This window comes from Mesocricetus auratus, unplaced genomic scaffold (assembly GCF_017639785.1).
Source record: "Mesocricetus auratus isolate SY011 unplaced genomic scaffold, BCM_Maur_2.0 Super-Scaffold_100013, whole genome shotgun sequence".
Classification (NCBI taxonomy): domain Eukaryota; kingdom Metazoa; phylum Chordata; class Mammalia; order Rodentia; family Cricetidae; genus Mesocricetus; species Mesocricetus auratus.
In genome coordinates this window covers 38,694,944-38,710,408 of record NW_024429196.1, presented here as the reverse complement: position 1 = coordinate 38,710,408, position 15,465 = coordinate 38,694,944, and the positions used below count along the sequence as shown (strand labels likewise).

At 37.6% G+C, this 15,465-nt stretch overlaps 1 protein-coding gene across 7 annotated transcripts in view; it reads left to right on the top strand.

The window, feature by feature from the left end:
• Positions 1-15,465, top strand: part of Hecw1 (HECT, C2 and WW domain containing E3 ubiquitin protein ligase 1) — a 279,382-nt gene that overhangs the window by 100,921 nt on the left and 162,996 nt on the right. The window lies entirely within an intron of this gene.

The window sequence follows — 15,465 nt, the reverse complement described above, 5'->3', positions numbered from 1 at the left end:
GTTCATTGCTGCCCTATTCACAGTAACCATTTTTGTTAAACTATGAAGTGGGTTGTATATGAGCCTGTTTAAAAGCTCATCAGCATAAATTGCCAGAATAAATAAGATTCTTTGATTATTCTACCAGTAGCAATAAACCAAGTATAGTTTTATTCTTTTCATAATTCTGTTACAGTCTTTCAGTGCTTATTCCTGGAATTATTATTTCCTGATAGCATGATTCTATTTTCCTAGACATCCCAGAGATACATGAAGTTGTATATTAACATTCTCCTTAGTAAGTTATGGCTAAGAATTTAACCAAAATCTATAGAAATCACTCATGTGGTGTGGCAGGTGAGAATTCTACCACCGAACCACAAATGCAAATCTCAAATAGCTGAAAGGCACTTAAGAAATTGCTCAACATGCTTAGCCATCAGGGAAATGCAAATCAAAACACCTGTCAGAATGGCTAAAATAAAAAACACCAAAATCACAGTTTATGCTGGAGAGGATTGGAGAAAGTGGAACACTCCTTCATTGCTGGTGGGAATGCAATGAAATTGGTATAGCCACTTTGGAAATAAGTATGGCAGTTTCTAATGAAAATGGGAATCAGTCTACCTCAAGATTCAGCAATTCCACTCATAGGCATATACCCACAGGACATTCATACCACAAGAACATATGTTCAAATATGTTCATTGAAGCATTATTTGTAATAGCCAGAACCTGGAAGCAACCTAGGTCCCCCTCAGCTGAAAAATGGATAAAGAAAATGTGGTACATTTACACAATGGAGTACTACTCAGCAGGAAAAAAACCAACGAAATCTTGAAATACAAAGGCAAATTGATGGAACTAGAAGAAACCATACTGAGTGAGGCAACCCCAACACAAAAAGAAAAACATGGTATGTACTCACTCATAAATGGATATTAAAAATAGAGCAAAGAATAACTAGCCTACAATCCACAACCCCAGAGAAGCTAGGAAACAAGGAGGACCCTAAGAGAGACATCATGGACACCTGGAGAAGGGGAAAGGGACAAGATCTTCTGAGAAAATTGGGAACACAGGGGGAGGGGGAGAGGGAGGGAGGAGAAAGAAGAGGGGAAAGGGACAGAGGGGAGGAGAACATGAGGGATCAGGAACGTTGAGTTGGGGCAAGAACAGAGAAGAAGAGCAAGAAAAGAGATACCAAAATAGAGGAAACTATTGTGGGTTTAGTGAGAAATCTGGCGCTAGGGAAAATCTCCAGGGATCTAAAAAAATGACCCCAACTAAGAATCTAAGCAATAGTGGAGAGACTACCTTAAATGACCTTCCCTTATAATGAGATTAATGGCTTCCTTAAATGCATCATAGAGCCTATCCAGTAGCTGATGGAAGCAGAAGCAGAGATCTAAGCACTGAGCAGAGATTCACAGCTAAATACTGAGCCGAAATCCTGGAATTCAGTTGTAGCTAGGGAGAAATGATCAGCAAAGGGGTCAGGACCATGCTGGGTAAACCCACAGAAACAGCTGGGGATCCTGAATGAGACCAAACCAGGCCCCCTGAAAGTGGGTATCAGTTGGGGGGCCTGGGCTGCCTATGGGGCCTCTGGCAGTGGAACCAGTATTTATCTCTAGTGCACGAATGGGCTTTTGGAGCCCATTCCCTATGGAGAGACATTCTTCCAGCCTAGATAGATGGGGGGTGGGGGGAACTGGTTCTGCTCCAGATGATGTGACAGACTTTGATGATGCCCCATGGAGGCCTCAGGCTCCCTGAGGAGTGGATGGGAGTGTGGGATGGGCCTTGATCCGGAGTATGGGAGGATGGGAGGAAGAGGGAACTGGGATTGGTATGTATAATAAGATTGTTTTTAATTTAAATAAAAATTAATTAAAAAATAAATCACTTGTGTAAAATATATAGTCTCCAATACATTCACAGGAACCTCAATAAATTTCTTTTCCTCCCCACTGTAACTACTGTTGCAGTAGTTACCATCTCTATCCTATTTCTTGTTGCTAATAAAAGATTAATTTGCCTTTCCTCACTGAACTGCACACTATCCTCTCTATACAATAATTCCTCGTTTCTTTACTTACTATGTGTTTATTCAAGTGTAAAAATTTACCATTCTGGCCAGGCAGTGGTGGCTCACACCTTTAATCCCAGCACTCGGGAGGCAGAGGCAGGCAGATCTCTGTGAGTTCGAGGCCGGGCTGGACCGACAGCCTCCAAAACAATACAGAGAAGCCCTGTCTCGTAAAAACCAAAAAAAAAAAAAAAATACCATTCTGACTTATAAAAAGTGATCAAAGTATTTAGCCACTAAATAAACACTAAAAAAAGCAAAAAAACCCCATACCTTTGTATTATTTAAGAATGTGAACATCTAAAAGCTCAGTGTCTATGTTTATTACAATTCAATGAATCAGTCCATCTATCCTGATTCTGTATTTGGAATCCTATGTGTATGCAAAAAATTTTGAAATAAAAACAGAGAGCCAAGTACTATTTTAATTATTGCAGTAATTTATTTTTAACTTTACTTGGCATTGCATAATAAGAGAATGTTTTTAACAAACATACATTATTTGGCATATTTTACTTATTTATAAATATCTATGGAATGATTACTCTAGGTCAGACAATGTGATGCGCACATGAGATGAAATAAGAAGCCAATTAGCCCCAAGTGTCTCTGTCTCTTAATGAAAGTGAAAACTTGCTTAAGTTATAACCATCATGGATAAAATGACAGGAACTCTTTTCTATGAGCGCATGCCTGGAGGGCGTGTCTTTACCTGAAATGGAGTTCAAGAAGTTTGACAAATGATGTTTTTAGGGCATTGAAATGTGACTTGTAGCTAGTTAATAAAAGAGAATGGTTAATTTTCCTTATTATGAAAAATGGGACTTCCAAATAACTCTTAATTATTTAATATGAAGAGATGTGGATAATAAAACAAATCCATGTTTGTCATCTCTAAAAATATCTTTTTAATCTTTGTCATGACCTACTCATTATTTTATGCATTAGCTCCTTTGAATAGCTATATTTTGGCTCATTAATTCTCATATATGGCCAATTGCTATTTCAGTTATACCACACTCTAACTCCAGAGTAATCCCCTGTAAATATTTTAATGTCTTTATGGGAATGGATAAAGACTGCTATTTTCTTTGTCATGCTATGTAAAATAGTGAATGTGGATAGTTAGCATGTCAGTAAATGAGGTCTTACTGAATAGTGTGAAAATAATTCTGGTTTAAGCTAGATAAATATACAGCAATCAAAGATGAGTTGCAAGTAATTTCTTCTGGTGAGTAATGTGGTGAAATACTAGAATAATTAGTAAGGAGCACATTAGCCTAGAGTGTATCAAGAGAGTGATAATTAAAATCCACTATACAAAAAAAATACTGCCTAGTTTCCTCCATTTATCCAAGCCTATCTAGATAAACAGGTAATATACTAAAAATCATTTTGGCTCTGTTTATGTAAAGTAAGAAGGCTTACTTTCAATGATTAAGAATTGATAAAAAATAAAGAAGTAAAAGGAATACCTGCCCTCTTCCCATTTCAAAATGAACAAATAAGTCATTATAACAATCATTGCTGAACATTTCCTCATCTTCTCCACCATCCATTTATCCTTTGAGGCTTAACTGATCTGTGCATGAGGGGTAATGGTGCCACTACCTGAATAGTCATAATAACTTTATGTGTTAGAATTCCATGTTGAGATGCGAGAATGTTCTTAGAAGTGTTCTAAGGTCAAGTCACTTTAATAGAAGAAAAATAAATGTGATATGGCTTCTTTTAAGGATCTTTGAGTGTCCACATTATTTTCAGCATATAACTGATTTATTGATGATTTCTTTTATTGAATAAGCCTTCCTTTGTCTTACGAGCAGAAGATTCCCTGGGAATTTTGGGTTCAGAAATTGCAGAACTAGCAGGGTAGGATCTTGCCCTGAGAGTATCACTCCCTTTATTCCATTCACATAAAGCCTTTATACTTCTCATCTTTTTGAGCACAAGACTTGATTCCAGCATTACAGTTCCTGATGTTCCTTTTCTCTTCAAACAGAGCATTTTGTATTTCTTTTAGCCCTGCTTGTCCTCTGTCGTTGTAGTTTTGGGTAAGAGTGATCAGCAATAACCTAGTGATGTGGTCAGTATTAGGTTGTCTTGAAATTTCTTTTGCCAACTAAATTAAATCAAAACTCTTCAATTTAGACTCAGGCAGATTCTTAGAACAAAAGTAAGAATCAATCACATTCTTTGCCAAAATGTTACAATGGTCTCTAGCCAAGTTGCTGATATTGCTCCTCTCTAAAACGTCTTGAATTGGGCCTCCATAGTCCACATTGCTCTGAAATTTTCTGTCTTCTGTGCTCCTGCTAGGATGATCCATAAGGCCCTCCATTTAGCATTGCATCACTTTTCTTGTCCAAAGTCCCAACTTCTATATTTCTAAAAAAGCAAAAACAATATGGTCAGACCTGGCACAGCAATACACTGCTCCATGGCACCACTTCTGTCTTCATTACTATTTTATTGCTGGGAAGAGATGTCATGACCAACACAACTTATAAAGGAAAGCATTCAATTGGGGACTTGCTTACAGTTTCAGAGTGTGAGTCTATGGCCGTTACTGTGGGGAACAAGACTCTGGAGCAGCAGCTGAGAGCTTGCATCTGAGCCACAAACAGGAGACAGAGAGAGACTGGGCCTGGTGTGAGCTTTTGAAACCTCAAAGCCCACCCATAGTTGCACACCTCCTCCAGCAATACACCCTAATCCTCCTCCTAAAAGAGTGCTACCAACCAGAGACTAAGCACTGAAATTTATGTGATTTTGGGAGCCATTCTTATTCACACCACCAAAGTGCCTTTTAATTCCAGAGTTTCTCTATTTACTTTTTTGCCAGCATGACCTATCTATTGGTGAGGGTAGAGTCTTGTTTTAGTTCTAATAGTATTTCTTTTGTAAAATTTGTGCTTCTGTGTTTGGTGGATATATGTTTAGGAATGTAGTATCCTGTTACTGAATTTTGCCTTTACAGGGTAAAGAGTCATTCCTTACTTTGTCTGATAATTCCTTGTTTGAAGTTGATTTGTAAGAATACTTACATGTGCTTGTTTCTTGATTGTATTTGCTCTGAATGCCCCTTCCCATTATTTTATCCTAAGGTAGTTTTCTTGTTGGTTGTGTGTTGTGTTTTTTGGAGATAACAGAAAAATGAATCCTGTTTTCTGATCCAGTGTTAGCCTGTGTCTCTTTATTAGGGAATTATCATTAATAATTTTGTTTTGTTTTGTTTTTTCAAAACAGGGTTTCTCTGTGGCTTTGGAGGCTGTCTTGGAATTAGCTCTTGTAGAGCAGGCTGGTCCACCCGCCTCTGCCTTCAGAGTCCTGGGATTAAAGGCATGCACCACTACTGCCCGGCGAATTATCGTTAATATTAAAAATGATAATTGAGCAATGTGTGTAATTCTTATCATTTTGTGGCTTTTGTTGTATTCTACCTCCTTTGATTCAGTTTCTGAAATTGCTTATTTGTTTCTTGTGCCTATTGTGTGTGTGTGTGTTTAATCTTCCCTTCAGACTTACATTTCCTTCTATATCATTTGTAGAGTGGTCATAAATTCCTTAAACATCTTTTTATTGTGGAATAATTTCTTTTTCCCTTAATTATCACTGATAGTTTTTCTGGGCATAGCAATCTGGACTGGCATTTTTGGTCTTTTATAACTTCTTCATCATTGATCCAATCCCTTATAGCTTTAATTGAAAAATCTTCCCTGATTCTGATGGGCCTACCTTTTCCTATTGAATTTGTCTTTCTCTCTTGCCACTTTTAATATCCTTTCTTTTTCCTATACACTTAGTGCTTTGTCTATTATATTACATAGGATTTTTTTCTTCCCCTCTCTATTTGGTGTTCTGTATACCTCTTGAATCTTAAAATGAATTTTTTTCTATACATTAGAAAATTTTTCTCCTATCATTTTTAAAAAATATTTTCTGTGCCTCTGACTTGGATAGCTTCTACTACTTCTACATCTACTATTCATTAGTTTGTTTTTTTATAGTGTCCAGAGTTCCTGTATGTTCCATTTTGGGTTTTTTTTTGGGGGGTGGTTTTTAGATTTGACATTTTCTTTGACTGAATGATCCAATTTCTCTAAATTCTGTTCAAGTTCTGATATATTCTCTCCTCCATTTTGTCAAGTGTATTGGCAAAGTTTTCCTATGAATTTTAGAGTTTTTTCCTTCTTAAAATTTGTATTTTTGGAGGGATTCTATGTCTCATTAAATTTATTCAATTCTGTTTTCATATTGAATTGTTTTCATCATGTAATCAGCTGTTTGCATTTATAACATTTATTTATATTCTCTTTGAGGTCTTTTTATTGTTTCTATTTGAGATCATTTTTATATTTCATCAAAGTTGATTTTCTTAGGGGTAACATTACTATGGAGTATTAATTTTTGGTGGAGGCTTGTTATTTGCTTACTTGTCTTTTAAGATGTAGGTGTCAGCAGTTACATCACTGGAACTCTTTCCTGGTACAGAAATTTTGTCTCTCTTTTGTTGAATGGGTATTTGAAGCTGTTTTTTTTTTTTTACCCAACTTGACCAATAGTTGACCAGGTATGTGGGGATTAATGTTCAGTCTTTGGGCAATTCAGTCCTGATATTCAAATGGGGTTTCAGGAGTAGGCCCAGCTCAATTCTGGTTAAGTGAGGTTTCACAGCATAGGAACAGTGGTTCTGAAGTCATAGGGATCTCACAGTTATTTTTCAGGAGTCTAAGGATGTTTCTTCAGGTAATGATTCTAATGTAGTTGGTGATTTGAGTCTGTATTTTCTACCTAATATGGAGGGCTATTATGGGGGGTTGAAAGGCAGGTGTGGGACTTATGGCTTCAGGAAAGTTGAAGAGGTGAGTGGGGTTTCTAGCATGGGTCTTGAAACAAGAATGGAACCAAGGGAACTCTGGCAGAGGTGGATGGGGTTAGCAGCATGAGTTGGGCCTCCCTACCTCACAAGTATATGAAGAAAGTGGAGCAAAAAGGCAGGGGATATATGGCCTTAAGCAGTTCACAGTGGGTAGAGAGAACTATTGTGGGGCTAGTGCCTCTTCCAAGAGGAGTGGTGTTCTGTTCCAAGAGGGGGGTGGTGTTCAGGTCAAGCTGTGAGTGTAGTTGAAGGAAGTAGCATGCCTAGAGAAGGGGCCAGGTATGTATACCTAGAATTAGTGGGATTTGTTAGGGTGGGTAGAGTTGAATTGTGGGGTGGGGGAGCCTAGACTCACTAGCTATAGATGGGAGTTAGGGGGCTTTAGCAGGTGTGAAGGGGTTATCAGTGTGAGTTGGGCTTCCCTATCTGGCAGCTGTATGCAGACAAGGTTATAGAAATTCAAGCCAGATCTTAATGGGGTTTGAAAAACTATTCTCTTTCACTAATTTTGAAAAACATTTTTGTTTTGAGGGCAGGTGTGTGTGTGTGTGTGTGTGTGTGTGTGTGTGTGTGTGTGTGTGTGATGCATATGTGTAAGCATATGCATGATGTGTGGGTTAGTGTGCATACTTATACACTCACATGCAGAGGTCAGAGCAGGACATTGGTTGTTTTCTTCTATTGACTGTCATATTGTTCAGAGACAGGGTCTCTCACTGAAACAGAACCTCTCAGTTTTGTTTAGATTGACTGGCCAGTATTTGACATATGTCATGCTCTTTTTATGTGGTGTGTGTGTGTGTGTTTGTGTGTGTATCTGTGCATGGATGTGCATATGTGTGCATGTGTATGTGCCTGGAATATATAGTGATTTTACATAAGATGTTATCCATGTTAATATAAGCTTACTACATCTTCAGTGAATTAATATAAATAATTTCTATTTTGTCTTAGTTTCTAATATATTTATAGATATAATCAATATAAAATCTCTTTTGAGATTTTAGTAACATTTAAGTGCATAAATCCTTCCTGACAACATTGATTTAGCCTGACAAGGACATCATGTTAAGAATAACAATGTTAAATATTGCAAAATGTCTCTTAGCCTCCATCTTATTGAATCATAAATAAAGTTGAGAACCTGAATTTAAACAAAAAGAGACACAAAACTGAGCCCTGTTGGAAATAGTTTTGTATTCAATAATATATTTCACTCGTGATCTCTGAGAGATGCTTGTTAGGTTAGTAAAATCATCTTTTCTTTTTCCTGAGTCTGCTCCAAAGCAGACGCCTACCCCTACCTGGCTTATCCCTAAGACACACATGGACTTCAACTCAGAATACAATGACTAGAGCAGAGAAGTGTTCTGGGAATGAAGTCTCCAAGAGCATGGATACATTTGAGGGTGTGACACATGACTTTGAAGCCCAACTCAAAAACCAAGACCCTTCAAAGATTACCATACATAAAGTACAGTTCTCTATCCCTGAGTAAATCCAGAGCCCAGAGGGACAATGAATGAACTTTATTGGCAAATAGTCTACAGATAAAGGATCATATATCTCAGGATCAGAGATGCAAAAGCTTATATGATGTTAGAAGGAGTCTAATTTTAGCCATAGTCAGATCAGCACAGGAAGGATAATGTAGTTTTGTGGTTAGTAAACAATTCTTCTGATATACTTTCTGTATTGTCCACAGGTCAACAAATCATTCTTGTAAGCCAGACGATCATTGATTAGGTCACATGACTAGTGTTGTTCTTTGGTGGTTCTTTTATTATGTGTTACAGGCAAGACTGGTTTTATTTACTAATTATTTGGGGAATCAGAAAGATAAAAGATTGTGAGGTAAAACAGCAACCATTTGCTAATGATAGGAACAAGTTAGCCTAGTTCTCAGCTACACTATTTAAGAAATAGGTGAGAGTTTTTCTGAGGTTGAAAATAATTTTCTCTTTTCTTTAACATTCATATTTTTTACTTTATAAATACAATTACACTTATTTGTCAGGTATTTATTTCAAATATCTATACATTTCAAAATGGCTATATAGGTCTAATAAATATATGCGTTACCTCACCTACAGATCCTGTGTTTTTGCAGTTAGAGCATTTCAAATCTTTAGCATTAAAAAATACATAATCTGGCTGAAGAGTTAAATGCCTACAATTCTATCACTCTGAAGGCTGGGACAAGAGAGTCATAAATCACAGGCCACCCTCAACTACATAGTGATTTTGATGCCTTGTCTCAAAGACTTAAATAAATAAGTAAATAAAAAATAGAGTTAAGCCTGCAATATGTTGTTATTATCTATAGCTAATGTAATACAAACAAATCTCTTGAGCTTATTCTTCCTATCTAACTGAAGTCAGGACCTTTGACCTACACATCTCTCCAACTCTCTCCTACAAATCAAACAGTAACTTTGTGAGGTACATTTACAAATTCTATGTTTTCTTTATGTTACAAAACACTTTGATGCTAGCTAGTGGGTATAATTGGGAGGGAAAGGAACAAAAAACTTACCAACAGTTGTGGATCTGATAAGTAGAAAACCCGGGACTTTTTCATTTTTTTAATTAATTAATTTATTTTACACCTCAACCACAGTTTCCTCTCCCTCTTCTCCCATTCCCTCTCTGCACCCCCTTTCTGTGCCCCTCCTCCTTTGTTTCTGTTCAGAAAGGGGCAGGCCTCCCATGGGTATTAACAAAGCATGGCATCTCAAGTGGCAGTAAGACTAATTACTTCCCCTAGTATTTAGGCTGGGCAAGGCAATCCAGAATGAGGAGTAGGTTTTGGCAGGACCTTTAAAGATAATATAATTTGAAATATTTAAGGGTTCTGATTTTATTTCTGCTTTTATTTACATATGAGTGCTTTTCATATGGACTTCATACTTACTTCAAGATTCCAATTTACATTTTAAATTTATTAAACATACCTTTCATTATAAAATAAGCTGGGTCTTTAATAACAGCGGGTTGTATAGGTAGCTAGCACTCTAAAGAATATTTATATATAGTTCAGTTCTTCAAAGCTTTGGGATATAAAAAATCTCAAAGGAAACAATGGAACAGGTTGTCATGAGTGCCTCCCTGGCTATGAGTATAGACAAAACTGGAGCAGGGTGTCAGATGGAGAACTCTGAAAAACCACACTACTGGTTAAGTAGTGAGGCAGGAGGATTACAAATTCAAGGCCTACCTGGGCTACATAGTAGGTTCAAAGCCAGCCTGAGAATCTCAGTAAAACCCTCAACCCCAGTCAAAATAGTTTAGTAGTAGAATACTTGCCTAAAATGTGTTTGACTCTGGTTCTAATTTCTAATGTTACAAAAACCAACAAATAACTATTAATAGATATCCTCAAGATATTCTAATGTGGGTCCCAAATTTGCAATCGCCTCCCAAAATCAGAAAACATCCAAAGCAGTCTCTGAAGTATACCACATACACCTCTTAATGTGTATACTTTTCTGCTAGAAGTATGATCCTAAGTCATTGGTCATTGTCATAAAATGCAAATAACCAGAATAAGCCCAAAGAAGAGGAATAGGAAAGAGAAAAGGGGGATGAAGGAAGAATAGAGAGAGAAAAACTAGTTTTGATCTTTTAATACCAAGGAAATGTTAAACACATTATCAAAAGTACCAAAAATACAAAATTGGGCAAAAAGTCAACTTTGGTGTGTACTTCTATATTTCCCCCTCATACATAAGTAAGAACCCACACAGAAAGGTTGCAGAGGTTTAAAGCCCTGTTCAAGTAGAAAAAGGCAGGTCCCAGAGCAAGCACATGATTGCCCTTGGTTGCAAAAGTCCAAGCCCCTGAGTGAAGAGGTGCCTGGAAAGACAGGCTAAGACACGAGAAGAAATGGCATGGGAAATTACCACAGTCCAAATAGTCTTGTTTCCACTGAAGAAAGTAGCAGCAGGCCTTAGAGATTCAACTCTCTGGACTACATGAAGCCTATTGCATGAATCTTGGAGATAGTACCACCAAGACTGACTTTCATGAGAGCCTGAAGGGAATCCTTTGTGAACTCCTAGGTTGGGTCCTCAAAGTATCAAAGCTCTAGCACTATCCAGAAAGCAAGTGTATTTTCTATATCCTCTTCTGATTGTTCACTTGATCATTGCCCAGTCTATATCTAAAAAACTAAATATAGTATAATTTTCATCTATTTAAATAAATGTATTTTATTTATTTAAAGAAATGTTTAGCAAAATACTGACAAATGGCACGCTCTCAGAAATGGTATGTATTGTAACACCAGTTCTAATAGGTCTTAATAATAAAAGCCCAGAGACAGATATTAGGGGGGTGAAAGCCGAAAGACCAGAAAAGCAAAACAGTCAGCCACTAGAGCTCTTACCCCTACGAAATCCCCAGACTGAAAAGAGACCGAGTTCCTGTATCATCCTGCCTATATTCCTCTCTCTGCCCAGTCATATCACTTCCTGTCTGTACAGACCTCCAGACCTTTATGGTTAGCTAATAGCTAGCTCCGCCCTCTGATCTTCAGACAAGCTTTATTTGGTTAGAATATTAACAAGATACTACCACAATGTATGTTCTTTTTCTTTACTACCTTCATTGACGAATGTATAGAATCTCTTTTCTACTTTTTAAATGTAGAATCTTTGTTTCTTTTTTTTTTTCCAAGAGAAGTGTAAGCCCACATCTTTTTAGAGAACCTAGGATTAATTCCCAGTACCAATATGGAAGCTCACTACTGTCTGTAACTTCAGTTCCAGGGGATCTGACACCATTACACAGACACATAGGCAGGCAAAACACCAATGCACAGAAAATAAAAATAAATCATAAAAAAGAGGGCTTTGGAGAAATGGCATTACTAACTGAAACCCATGAAGAATCAATCATACCTTGTTGGAAAGCCTCATGCTATTCTGATGTTGAAAGTGTCAGACTAAGTTCAGAAATCTCACTATGCTTCATTAATGTCTTCCATAAGTAACGAAGTCAGGAGGACTATGTGACATTGCTACTGAGAAAGCCTCTTGGAAAGTGGGAAAATGCCATCCAACAGCTTTGTTTTCGTTATTCTGCAGTTCTCTTTATTCACAATCATTAAAAATCCAATTTCATCTGGTTGCTGATAGCTCTTCCTGACAAATGCAGAATCACTTACACATTAGGGGTGATTATTCCCAAAGGCAAATTTCTCGCCCAACGCCACCTTTATCCCATTCTTTGCATTCAAGTTAGGAAGACCCAGGTGTTCTATGTTCAGTGGAATAAGATTCATACTGTCTCTTCAATACAACAATTTAGTCCAGTGCCCACAACCATGCTTGGTATCTGGCAGATACTGAAAGACATTTGTTCTACCGAGAAACAGAATGCAGTACATTTTTAATGCTGTTCATTGTATTGACATACACACCTTTTAGAGATAGATCCTAAACTCTTTATGACATGACAGTATTAGTTTTCTTTCTGTTGCTATGCTAAACACCACGACCAAAAACAATTTGAGGAAGAAAAGGATCATTTTACCGTACACTTCTAGGAAACAGCCTGTCACCAAGGGAAACTGGAGTACCAACTCCAGACAGGAACCTTGGAACTGAAGCAGAGACCATGGAGGAATTCTGCTTAGTGGCCTGCTTTTTAGCTTCTGCTAGGCTAGCTTTCTTCTGTATTCAGGACTCCCAGCCTAGGGATGGTACTGGACCACAGTATGCTGTGCCCTTCCACATCAATTAGCTGTCAAGAAAATGTCCCACAGAAATGCCCACAGGCTAACCTGATTGAGGCAACACCCTAATTGGCACTCCCTCAGGTAACTTGGGGTTGTGTCAAATAGTCAGCTGAAGCTAACGAGGAGAGTGATATTCTCAATTCATAATGAAAACTTGGAGCTCAGGAGATCATGGGACAGAGGAACAAGATTCTGATATGTGACATGCTGGGGGAAAAAAGCAAGAAGCAATGAATCCATTTAGGAAGGAACCATTCCATGGTAGTTCCTAGCATCCCTCAAAAGGGTGCACATCCAAGCTTTGGAAACTATTTCTTGCTGGGAACATCCTTTTCCTCTGTCATGCACTTGCCTAGATCTGACTTATGCTTTATGTTTATTTAGCAGACAGCTGAAATATCTCTGGTTAGCAGCGATGGTTAGAGTTGTCAACTTGACAGATTCTAAAATAACCGTGAGATAGATCCCTATAAGGGATTATTTCTATTAGGTTAACAAAGGTAGGGAGATCCACCTACCCTAAGTGTCACTGTTCCCTGGTTGGGATCCTACACTGTGTAAGTAGAGAAAAGGAGCTGAGCTGATTCATGTATTCATTGCTCTCTGCTTCCTGAGTAGAGCTGCAATGTGAGCAGCTGCTTCCTGCTGCCATGTCTTCTCTGCCAATAATCTCTCTGGAAGTGTAGGAAAAAAAAACCCTTTCTCCTCTAAGTTGTTTTTTGTTGTTTGAATTACTGCTATTTAATGAAAAAGAACTAATTTTAAAGTTATTTTTGAGAATTTCATGAGTACAGTATGTTTCAATAAACTCTAACCTCAATCCCCTCCTACACCCACACCTCTTCTTGTACTTTTCCTTCCTAACTTCATATACTCTTTATTTAACTCACTGAACCCAATTAGTGCTACTACCATGTGCATGGTATAAGGCTACCCACAGTACCACAGCAACCTCTCAGGGCTTCATCTATAGAAACCTGACTCCCTTTCCTTAGCAACCAGATGTCAATTTTCATAGCACCTCAGTTAAAAATGGGATTTTGTAGGACCCTTCCCCACAAATGGCAAAATTTTAACTGGTTTGATGCCATAAAAGTCTTGTGCATGCAATCACAATCTCTATGGGTTCATGTGTGCAATCTCCTTTCCATAACCTGAATACACTTTTTACAAGTCTTCTCTTACCTCTTTCCATCTCCTGTAATGATCCCTAGGCTTTTGAGGGAAGGGATGTGATACAGATGTCACATTTACTCTTGGCTACTCTCCAATCTTTTTTTTCTCTGCACATTGACAAGCTGTGTTAAAGGTGGAAGTTTCTGTCCCACCCAGTCCTGCAGCCATTTAGTCCTAGATAAACACACAGAGGTTTATATTAATTATAAACTGTTTGACTGATAGCTCTTGGCTATCTCTCTCTTAATTATTAACCCATTTCTATTAACCTATGTATCTCCAATGGTCTTGTCTTACCGGAGAATGCCCAGGCATCCTACCTTTCTGGTAGCTATATGGTATCTCCTTGACTCTGCCTACTACCTTTCTCTATCCCTGTTCAGATTTCCTGCCTGAATAAATCCTACCTGTCCATTGGCCGAAACAGCTTTATTCATCAAGCAATAAGAGAAACTATATTCACAGCATGCAAAAGGACACCCCTATCACTATGTCTGTATTAATTACTGTCTATTGTAAAAGGCAGTTCTGTGATGAAGGTTGAAAGCTATACTAGTATAGATATATATTTACGGTCCATTTTAATTCTACATACATTTAGTTATGTAATAGTAGTAAATTCTCCCCTAGCATCTTGAGCTATTCAACCATAGGCTGTTGGTCCAGTTACTAGTACTGTACATGAGTTCTGTCTTGTGGATTGGAATTTAAATCTAATAATAAATTGGTTGTTTACTTTCAAAACATTCATGCCACTATTGTACCAATGGGCATATCACTTCAATTTTACAGGGCTCATAGCTGGGTAACAATGTAGGCTGTTTTTCTCTCCCAGAATCAAATATAGCACCTTCCAGCACTATGGAAGCTAGCCAATAGGGAAGAAGCTTCCAGACCAGCACCAGATTGATTACCCCATGCCCTGTGATTCAAGTATATGACAACTTCAGCAATAGAGTGCTAACATGAAGTTCTGGAGGGTTATAAGGAATGTTATCAATACCAATACACAAAGAGAGTAACCCACCCTGGGTATCTAGGAGAGATATTATGTCTCCATATATGGTAGATCCATTTAGTATCTCTATCTCTCTCCCTCCCTCCCTCTAGTTCCCTCCCTCTAGTAGTAGATTTCCATGTGACATTTTCAAGAGTCTTTACTATTAGCTATTCCTCTAAATTCCCCTTCCTCTATCCTGTCATTTCATTCTTATCCCCATTTAAATATAATTTCTTCATTATTATTCTTTCACTTTCATACTAACTGTATTATAGTATCCTGCCTGCTTTGAAATCTCCACATAGCCCTCTTATAGTTTTCTGACTTCAACATGCACTACAATTTAAACACACATGTCTAAAGATTCAAAGCTAGGATCCATAAGAGAGAACACATGATATTTGTCTTTCTGGGTCTTGTTTACACCACTCAAAATTATCATTTCCAGTCTGTTTGTCTGTAAATGTTATAATTTCAGTTTTCTTTACTGATGAATAGCATTTCATTGTGTATATGTACCACTATTATCCATTCATCAGTTCTGTACAGCTGTTTCAATTTAGTAGCTATTTGAAAATAGAACAGCTTTATCTGAA